Genomic DNA, 9089 nt, shown 5'->3' with positions numbered 1-9089 from the left:
CCCTCCTGCTGCTGCTGCTGCTGCTGGATTTCTGCTGACTCATTGCTCCCTTCTTGCCACCACCACAGCTGACCTTGGGGGGAAACCAGGGGGCTCCTCCTCCTCCTCCCCCGGAAGGCTCCACCCCTGCCCCACTCCTCGTAGCCCTCCAGAAGCAAGCCTGGCCCGGGCAACTTCTTGGGGGGCCAGCTAGCCAAGAAGGAAGGCTCTGGCATGCCAGGGAACTGGCCCCGGCTGCCGCCCCTGGCCTTGGCTGGCCTTTTGCTTTGCCGTCTCAGCAACAGCAGGCTTAGGAGGCCCTCCTCAGTGGGCCTGGGCGGCCCCCACAGATAGCGAATGGCTGCTGCGTTTGGTTTGCGGGCATAAGATGCCAAAAAACAGAAAGAAAGGAAAAAGCAAAGCAGAACAATAAACAAGAACAGGCCCCAGCTACTGAACTGCTTACATATCTCAGTATGTTCATGGATTCAGGTTACTAATGCTATTGTTATTGTTACTGGGGTGGTTGTATTAATTTTGCTAATTCTGTAGCGCTGTCAACATGAACTGTGCTGTACAAGAGGGCAGAACACGCGGCGTGAGGCAGGAAGAAGGGTTCTAGCCTGGCCTTTGCCTTAATCCACTGGCTTTCTACCTGCAGGGAGTTCCATGGGTGGAGGGACATTCAGCTGCCATCTGAAGCAGTAAGGCCCAGGCACACAGATTGCCCAGTCAAACGTTTGACTGGAAGAAGGCCTCAGAGGAAGAGGAGGGAGGTGGAGTGCGGGGGGCGGGGGACAGAGGAAGACTGTCTGTTCAGTTCTGGACTGGCTCAGCTGCAGCAGGGCATGAGGACTCCAATCCATGTTAAAAGCAAAACTAGCAGCTGCATTTATTTATTTATCTTCTCATTTCTATACCACCTGATATGTGCATGTCTAGGTGGTGAACACAATCTAAAACACAACCAATATAAAACAGGGTAAAAATAAAACCATTTCACAGAATAAAAAAGTTTTTTAAAATTTCATGAGATTAAAAACAATTGCACAATGTAAATTTAATTTCAGTAAAAAGCCTGAGAAAACAGGTGTGTCTTGAGGGCCTTCCTAAAAGCAATCCAAGGTGGAGATGCTCTTGTTGTGACAGGGAGCATATTCCAACCCCCCAGGGCAGCAACCATAACCCTCCCCCCACCATGATCTTAAGAGGCGGCTGGGTTCTTGACAGATAAGGTGCTCTCTTAAGTACCCTGGACCAAAGCTATTGAGGGCTTGATAGGTAATAACCAGCACCTTGTATTTGTGCTTGGAAACACAGCAGCAGCCAGTGCAGTTCTTTTAGAATCTGTGTTAAATGGTCCCTTTGGGTTGTCCCAGAGACCAACCTGGCTGCCACTTTCTGTACCAATCGTAGTTTATGGACTATGAACAATGGCAGCCCCATGTAGAGTGCATTACAGTAGTCAAACCTAGAGGTTACCAGCATATGCACCATTGTTTTAAGATCATTTACCTCCAGAAATGGCCATAGCTGATAAAAAGCACTCCTGGCCACTTCCTCAGCCTGAGAAACCAGAGTGAGTTTTGGATCCAGGAACACTCCCAAGCTACATTCCTGATCAGGGTTGTAACTCGGGGAGAGGGGGCCCGCTCCCTGGCAGCCCCTCAGAGTAAGGGAGATAATGAAGAATATAGGAACATAGGAAGCTGCCGCATACTGAGTCAGACCACTGGTCCATCTAGCTCAGAATTGTCTTCACAGACTGGCAGCGGCTTCTCCAAGGTTGCAGGCAGCAATCTCTCTCTGCTCTATCTCGGAGATGCTGCCAGGGAGGGGACTTGAAACCTTCTGCTCTTCCCAGAGTGGCTGCATCCCCAGAGGGGAATATCTTACCGTGCTCACACTTCTAGTCTCCCATTCGTATGCAGCCAGGGTGGATCCTGCTTAGCTAAGGGGACAAGTCATGCTTGCTGCCACAAGACCAGCTCTCCTCTCCTCAAGGGAGGAATGGAGCTGAAGGACCCTCGGAAGCTGGGGGCCCTGGGTTTTTTGAACCCATCTGCTCAATTATAGCTACATTCCTGTGAGAGATGGTTTAGATCTGCCTGTTCTGGATGAGGTTACACTCTGCCTCTTGGGCCCCTCCCGACCCACCCCCCACAACAGTCAGTGCCTCAGTCTTTTAGAGATGAACTGCAGATTCTGCCCTCTTTATTCTGCTCCTTGTTAATTGTCATTGATTTGCAGCTGACCTTTTGTAAGGCATGTCCTGCTGAATACAAAGGCATTCTGCTTTTGTGAGGAGGTCTGCTTTTATTCAGAAACTTGGCTTGAGCAAGGCGCATTTGGATGGCCTGGCAGAACTGCTCACGTCCTGCAAAGACACTCAGCTTGGGTCTAAAAGGGCGACTGCTTTTGCAAGGCTTCCCTTGACTAGTTTGATGGAGCTGCTGGGAGGGCTTGCAAAGGACTTTTCTTTGGCCTAGCAAGTCCCTTGCTTGCAGAGGTGCCTTTTCTTGGTCCATGACATCAGAGAAGGTGCCTTAATCATAGGAATTCTGTTGCACTGTCGTAGGTGAAATTGACCAGAACTCATGCAGAACAGTGTTGTCTGTGATTCAGTAAAGGTAAAGTGTGCCCTCAAGTTGATTTCAATTCCTGGTGCCTACAGAGCCCTGCAGTAGTCTTTTGGTAGAATACAGGAGGGGTTTCCCATTGCCTCCTCCCGCGCAGCGTGTGTGAGATGATGCCTTTCAGCATCTTCCTATATTGCTGCTGCTCAACATAGTACCACTGGGGATTCGAACCGGCAACCTTCTGCTTGTTAGTCAGGCATTTCCCCGCTGTGCCACTTAAGTATATAACAGTAAATATGCATATTAATAATGTATATATACATCAATATGCTGCTCTTGTGTTTCTGTTTTATTGTCTGTAGCAACAGTTGTGATGTCACCACTTTGAGCAGCTTACACATTTTTAAACAGATAAATGAGCTGGGTGTTTTCCACACAGGGCCTTTAGCCTGCATCTCCTCCGGAATGGAGCGGGGCGGGGTGCATTCACATATCAGCCAGATTTATCCCAAAGTCACTGCAAGCTATCGGGGAGCACTTCAATCACATATGTTTCAGGCTTTTAATTGCATTTTAGAGTATAGCCCGATTTATATCCAAGGTTTAAAAAATCCACTTTTTGCATCACTTTTGGGGGGCAACTTAGAACTCAAAGCCTGCTGTGTGAAAAACGCCTTGGTGTGGATGGGTCAGACTTGAAATTTGAAATCGGCTGCTCCCTTCCAGTGGGCTGGCATATGGGCTATGTTGGAGGAATCTGTCTCACTCAGTTCTAATTCATTTCAGCTCAAGTTTATTCCCATCGCCTTTATGTCTTTCTTTAAATCTGTTTACTTTCTCACACTAGGGTTACCAACTGACTGGAAAAATATTAGCATGGCCTGCTCCTGTGCCTTTTAACAGCCAGTTAATCTGCATATCTAGGTGCCTTGCAAGGATTTAAAAAAGAAATTATATATAAGCACTTTGTCAAACATAAGAATAAATGACAGCCATTAAAACTGCAGTTAAAACCACAAAAATTAGGCAAGACACATGACAAAACACATCCAAGCTTAGCTGTAGAGGAAAATGCTTTCTGGTATTTTAATTTCATTATTAATGTAAATTAGCAGATGAAGATAGTCATAGCATGAAGAAACTGTTAATTACTTGCTAATATCTACAGATCAACCAGCAATTAAAGGCAAAAGAGCAGGGGCTAGTAAATAAGTCGCATCCCTGGGTCACAAGTTGTGCAGGTCTGCTGTCAGGCCAAATTTAACAACTCTGGGTACCTCTTTGGCTGCATTGCCAAGTGGGGCCAGATGGAGAGGACTCACATGTCTCATTGGCAGAATATATGTCTGGTGCAAGATCTCAGTTGAACACCCAGAACCTCTAGTTTAAAGCTCCCAGGTACTACGGAAAGATCTCAGGGCTGGCTAGGAAGGACCCCTGCTTGTGCTCTGGGTGAGCAGCTGCCTGTCAGAGCACAGAAGACTTCACTAGATGGCCCAAATGTCTGACTCGGTATAAGGCAGCTCTAAATGCTCAAAATAACATACGATCAGCCCTACTGGATCAGGCTCAAGGCCCATCTAGTCCCAGCATCCTGTTTCACACAGTGGCCCAGGATGCTGTACTAGCTAGGCCTTGATTGGGCATGATCCAGCCGGGCTGTTCTTGTATATGCACTGAAGTGTGTGTCTCATACGAGCTCAGAAATGTCAGTGTGCCCAGTTAATGTCACTGTTTGTGCCACGGTTTTCTCAAACTGGAAATATTGGAGTCCCTTCCCTCTGCATGATGCCCTGACTCTATCCAGGCTTTCTCTGTGCATTGCAGCAGCACAATGACCTGACCCTCTGTGTATGTGTGTGTCTTTTGTAGCAGAAAGTGGAAGAAGAAGGGTGCGTGCTTGCGCCTGCATCTTAAGTGCATATATTTTATCAGCCTCATTGCATTCTGCAATTGTCTCATATTGGGCTGATGGCCTTGCTGGGCGAGATGGGGCTGTCAAGTATTTCTCAGGATTCCTGTTTTTATGCTGAAATCTTTGACTTGATTGTGCTGAAGTGGACATCGTTGGCAGCGCACACGAGTTGGGAAGAAGTATCTCCCTTGTGGTTTCTGGTGGAGCTGTGGAACTCTGACTCCAACTCTGGTATTTCTGGACTGGGGATCATGACCGGGGCGGGGGGGGGGGGGAGAATGCAACCTGGTACCCTTTCCCTTGCTCTACTCCAGGGGTCCTGACCTGTGGTACTCCAGATGTTGCAGTACAGCTAAAAGTTGTATAAGTTGTGGTTCAGCAACATCTGGAGTACCATAGGTTGGGATCCTTGCCCTGCTCTACGCAGAAGAAAGCTTTAACCAAGCAGTATGATGCATCTTGAGATCCATGGGAAGAGAGCTTTGTTTCCTCCCGGACCCAGGGGGGAACTGAAAGCAGCCATTCTGTGAATCCATTGCAATCCATGCAAATGCAAAGTGTCCCCTTCTCCCCTCCTCTTCTAAGGCTTCAAGGAGCTTCCCTATAATGGAATCCTGTTCTTCCTCTCGGAGGTGGTCAACCTGTAGCCTGCAACTGCACCACTTCAGATGGCCCAGGAGGACCCATGAGGGTAACCAGAATTTAGTAGTCCTCAGCTATTGTAAGTAATACTTGTGCCATTTTACTCGTTCCTACTCCAGGCCTTTCCAGTGAGTGGTAAGTAATAAATAGTTATTAGAAGAGTTATTGGAATAACCCAGCTGCTGAGAGTTATTAGAATTGTTGAGTTATTTATTTCATTATTGTGACACCTCGGGGGGGGGGGCAGGCTGCAGTGCCAGGTTTTGATGAGCCTCTGAGCAAAGGCCTCCGTGGGGCCCCCCAATGGGGTCCACATTGCCCCCGCCACTGTGTCCAGCACGGCCACCCCACACCACAGCTGGACCACCGCCTCAGCCATCTCCAGTGCTGGCAATCTCAGGCTGGGCAGAGCAGGGCTATGGCAGCAGCAGGGCCAAATACCACCCATAGTATTCATATCACTGGCTGAAAAGCACTGATTTAGAGGCATCCCCAGAGGAAGAGGCACAAAAACTGTTCAAGATGTTCATGCTATGAAGAGTCCAACTGCAGAAATAATCATTACAACTGTAGGGAAGAGTGGATAGAACAAAGTGCAAAATGGAAGTTGTCTCTGGGTCTAGGAGTTTCCATTGATCCAGCATTTCCAGCATCCTCCTCCCAAGTTGCTGAGATCAAAATGTCTCTCTTTTGGACTTCAAGGGACTTCAAGAGTTCAGTGTTCCCTCTAACGTTTCCAGGCAAAATACAAGGGGCTGGTTATTACCTACTAGTATGTTAGAGCCCGTTTTAAATACGGGCTCTAGTTATGGCGCTCCTGGCCCCCCGCCGCCATTCCCCTCTTCGCCGCCCGTCCGGCCGCCCTCCCAGCTGGTTTTTGATCCCTCCCTCCCCCCCTACTATTTTTCTCTCCCAGCTGCTTTTTTCCACCCATCCCCCACGTTTAAGGGCCAAATCGGCCCATTCACTCACCCCCGGCCGCAGTGAGCCAAAAAAGGGGCCTGACGGGGCCAGAGCGCCGCCGCCTCACCCGTACTTCCGCAGCGGCGGCCGCCGCCATCAGGGCCAGTCGGCCCGCCGCTGCCTTCCCGTAGGGTGGTGGCCGCCGCCATCGGGGCCAGTTGCCCCGCCACAGCCACCGCCACCTCTGGCCGAGGCCGCGGCTCCGCCGCCACCTCGCCAGCACTCTATTCCCATTGGCGGCGGCCGCTTCTCTGAGGCCGCCACTTCTGGGCCCCAACATGGCCGCCCGTGTCTGGGCAGCCGTATCTTTTTGGCCTGATCTGGGCATGCGCAGAGCACATGCCCAGAACGGGCCAAAAAGACACGGGCGCACGGGAACACGCCGTAGCCTTTTATTATATAAGATACAGCCCTAAACAGCTTAGGCCCTGGGTATTTAAGAGAACGTCTTCTTTGCCATGAGCCCCACCGCCTGTTAAGATCATCTGGAGAGGTTCGTCTGCAAACTCGTCTGGCGGCTATTCGGGAACGGGCCTTCTCTGTTGCTGCCCCTGGACTTTGAAATGCACTCCCTGTTAAAATAAGAGCTTCCCCATCTCTGGCAACTTTTAAAAAGGCACTGAAGACACATTTATTTACCCTGGCTTTTAATTAGATCTATGGTTCTAAAAAAATATGTATGTATATATGCATGCATGTATGTATGTAAGTATTTATCTATTTTAAATACTGGGTTTTAAATGTCTTAACATTTTTAATGTTTTAGATTATTTTAATTGTTAAGTGATTTGTTGTTTTAAATTTTGGTTGTAAACCACCCAGAGACACAAGTTTTGGGTGATATAGAAATGTGATAGATAGATAGATAGATAGATAGATAGATAACAAGGATTCCCAGAAGTTGTTGACTACAGCTCCCAGAAGCCCCAGCTGCAATGGTTTTTGCTTGGGGATTATGGGAGTTGTAGTCAACATTTGGGAATCCCTGTTAGCGGGAACATTGTGTGAATTCCATCAGAAGCTGTGATTTCAGGTGTCCGTGTAAAAAGCCACAGGAGTTTGGAGATCTTACTTATAGAAGCCCCTAGTCCCATATGGAAAACTTCAGTGAGTACAAATTTTAAAACTGATGAGGTCTCTTTTCTCCCTTGCTAACTGAGCAAAGAGGTACCTTGTAAAGTGGTGACTCTCTTCTATTTATCAGCGAGAGACCAACTGCCCCTTCCCAGCACAGCAGCATTCCTCCAGTGCTTGTTGCTGGTCTCTACCTTTTATTTCCTTTTAGACTGTGAGCCCTTTTGGGGCAGGAAGCCATCATATTTCTTTATATAAATTGCTTTGTAGATTTTGTTGTTGTTGAAAGGTAGTATGTAAATGTATGTTTATAATTATTGTTGTTTATTTTGTTGTTATTTGCCTTCCATATGTAAGCCCAAAAACTGTCATGTAAAAACAAACGCCAACTACCTTATTTTTATGTTGCTTGTTGCATCACTACAACATCATGGGGCTCTGTGTTCTGAGCAGGGGGAGGATTCCTGTTTCCATTTCCTTGCAACCACCACCACCACCACCACCACCATTGCAGCTGCTAAAAAATTATTCATGCCTCATGCTGGCCTTTCTCTTCATTCATTCATTCATCTGGATTTATATACCACCCTTCCTAAAGTGGCTACATTAAAATCAAAAACACATAATAAAACAATTAAAACGAAAAATCATTTAAACCAGATTAAAATTAAGATTAAAACTAGATATCCTTAAAAGCCAGGCGAAAAAGATGGCTCTTTAAGGCTCTCCTGAAGGCCTCCAAGGGAGATAATCCTCTCCTCAGTTGAGTTTATCAACTACACTCAATAGGGCCATCTTAAAAATCACTTCTCGAGGTACGGCCTGTGATTCCTCAAGCAGCGCTTCTAATAGCAATCTCTAAAGAAGGTTAGGCAATGGGGGCAAAGAGAGGCCACCTAGGCTTGGATACTGGGGGAAGAAGATGGCTCTGATTTTCCGTACATTATCCGTCAGTCCCCATCCATCCTCCTTCTCGTTATGATCCCGTGCTGGGCATTTCCTCTCTTTGGAAGGAGGCGACAGGCAGAGTGTGGCCCTGGTGCTGCTGGGGCTGACAGATGTGTTAACATTAATCACTCTCAACTTAAAAGAGTTGCCCCCTTCAGCCATTTGTTCCCAGCCACGTCTGCTGCTGCAGGAAGAGCCGAATGTGCAGGGGGGAAAGGGGGCCCGGGGTGGTGATGATGTTGCCTGAGCGACTGGGAGCTTCCTGGGGCAGGTGCGGCTGCTCATTGGCTGCTCCAGCGGCTGAAAACTTCCCAGAGCAGGTGAGGTGCTTATTGGTCGCCTGGGCGACTGTGAGGATGTCGGCTCAGGGGTGGTGCTGATTGGCTGCCAGGCTGAGTGATGGGTTATCCGAGTGTCTAATCCTGTGGAGGCAGTTTCCGTGGCAACAAGCCTAGCAAAGGCGATGCTGGGGCCTAGGCTGCAATTGGCACTAGTGGGGGGGGGATGCATAAGTGGGAGAGAGGGAGGAGTTCTAAGGGCCTTTAAAGACTGCTGTGCTCCCAAGGTGGCCGAAGACCTGCCTTCTGGTAGGGCCTCCAGGCGTGCCACTGATTTAATACCTGCATCAATGTTTTTTGTCCCACAGGATGTAATACCAGTTGTTGACACTGACTCACTGTGTGTTGAATAATGGCATATATTTATATCCTCTAACCCCGGAGTGGGCAGACTCAGACTTCGCCCTTTCAGGGTTTACTTTGTTTTGTTTTGTTGAATTAGCACCCCAGGTCCACCAACCAATGCCTGGTAGTTCAGGGAGGTGGCAGTGGTGTTCTTACCCCTGGACTTTGGGGCCAAAGTCCAGGGCCTCCACACCCACTGGGGGCCCCTAAATCTTCTTGGGTCTGTCCTGAGTGGTGTGGTCGCCGCAGGGGCGTAACGATAGGGGCGGCAGGCAGGGCACATGCCCTGGGCGCCACTCCGGCGGG

Source organism: Hemicordylus capensis, chromosome 4 (assembly GCF_027244095.1).
Source record: "Hemicordylus capensis ecotype Gifberg chromosome 4, rHemCap1.1.pri, whole genome shotgun sequence".
NCBI classification, from domain to species: domain Eukaryota; kingdom Metazoa; phylum Chordata; class Lepidosauria; order Squamata; family Cordylidae; genus Hemicordylus; species Hemicordylus capensis.
The sequence above is the reverse complement of the archived record's forward strand: the minus strand, read 5'-3'. Positions refer to the sequence as shown.